We start from the raw sequence: 1,873 nt of genomic DNA on the forward strand, positions 1-1,873 counted from the left end.
TTCCCCAAATCAAATTGCACTTCTTTATTAACAAAAACTGTCGACATTACAATTCCTGCTTACCCACTACCACAGAATCTTCTAAGTAAGTTTCAGGATTCCAATCCCAAAAGAGTGAAACAATAAACAAAATAGCAAACATCTTTGTTCTTTCCTATAGCCCAAAATCTTCAATGTTGTCATAGTTTCTTGTTTGCTTCCATCCCAACTAGTTCGAGCTCAAGTTTATCCGCCCTAAATTCAATCTCTTTGTCTTCAACAAAATTTTATTTACAATTCAGATTTTCTTGATTAGCTTCATAGAATGATTTAACAGTTATTCCTCATCAAGTTGTTGTCGTTGCGACGTTAGTTGCTCTACTAATCTATCCAATGCTTCCTTCAACCACCCATATTGACTTTGACCAGCTTTTCTGGCTCCTGCCACACTCATCTGCACAACAAAAGTGACATAATTATCAAAAAAATTTCTTTATAAGATATCTAACCAGAAACAGCTTTCTGAATGCCTTTGAAAAATAACATCATTCACAATAATTTTTCCTCCATTTTACCGTCCGTTCAATTACCCACTATTAACAGAGTGTTCTAAATAAAATTTACCATGTATATTAGACACATTTATGTCAACAATGCCATTACTCAGATTGATCAACACAACCAAAACTTAGAAGACAGAAGAAAAGTTTTGATTGTAAGGGCAATAATTAATTGCAGTAGAGCCTGCCAATTTCAAGAATATACAGCAACAGAAATCAAAATAAATAATGGTCATTACTGCTTCCAATATATTGTCAAGCACACGAACAAGAAAAGTTTCCCAGAAAGTTCAAGAGGGATTACATACCTGAGATCAATGCCCATAAACTGAGGATTCAACTGTATTCCAACCACCTAAAGAATTATGTACAAGGTAAAAATATCAAGAATTTAAATACAGACTGTTAAAAATGACCAAACAGACAGAAAGAAAGTATTTGACGGACACTAACTTTTTCATTTTCAGTTACACGAATTGATAATTTAGTTTTTTTTTTTTAAACAAAATTTATAAAGGGATCTTTGAAAATGATTAAATTATAAGGGCAGTAGTTGTCTCAAAAACCAGATAGGATATATGATTCAGAGAAACATTTATATGCTTTAGAATATATGTGTATTATGTTATTTATCCAATACCAGTCATGTAAAAGGTTTCCTATGACATGAGGCTTTAGGGAAGAACCCTGATTGTGTGACCTGAACCCAGTAACAAAAAGTACCCATGTCACCTGGCACAAAATAGAAAAGGCAAATGCAACAACTGATTAAGAAAGGAAAAGAAAGAAAATGTGATTTAATAATAAATAAAAATTAGAGGGAATCAATTCTGGTAGACACCATAATATTAGCTCAACTACAATGGATGCATCTAATAAGTCAAGAAAGAATACTTTTCCCTAATAACTTTAAAGATCAGTTGCATTCGACAATGCAAAGATCTTTTGTTTCGAACTTGAGTGAGAAACACGGGTTTGAATGTTGTAGTCAAGCTCAACTCGAGACCAGAATTGATCGCTAGATTGGTTTATACCTAAAATCGGGTTTTGAGAAACATTAAGATAATATGACATAGATGCATGTCATCTTCATTGTGTACGAAGAACTTCGTTGTGTAGTCATTTTGTAACACAATGAAGAAATGTGTTTTTTTTTTTTTTTTTTTTTGCTAAGAGGAAAAATAAGAGATGTGTTCAAAACTAATGTGTTGTTGCTCTTTTATAACATAAGTTTGAATTGAAAGCCTGAACGAACAACACATCTTTTTGAGCTTGATGAATGAACAAACATCTTTGATATAGCTATAAATCTAAAAAACTTAACTGGACAATAC

The 1,873-nt window shown here is 32.2% G+C and overlaps 1 long non-coding RNA gene across 1 annotated transcript; it reads right to left on the reverse strand.

The window, feature by feature from the left end:
• LOC116145775 lies at positions 1-1,434 on the reverse strand. Its single transcript, XR_004130427.1, has 3 exons — positions 1,180-1,434; positions 848-894; positions 1-433 (listed from the first exon to the last, which is right to left on the reverse strand). It is a non-coding gene; the product is annotated as an uncharacterized LOC116145775 (long non-coding RNA).
• Positions 1,435-1,873: the final 439 nt, after the last annotated feature.

Source organism: Pistacia vera, unplaced genomic scaffold (assembly GCF_008641045.1).
Source record: "Pistacia vera cultivar Batoury unplaced genomic scaffold, PisVer_v2 Contig467, whole genome shotgun sequence".
Taxonomy (NCBI): domain Eukaryota; kingdom Viridiplantae; phylum Streptophyta; class Magnoliopsida; order Sapindales; family Anacardiaceae; genus Pistacia; species Pistacia vera.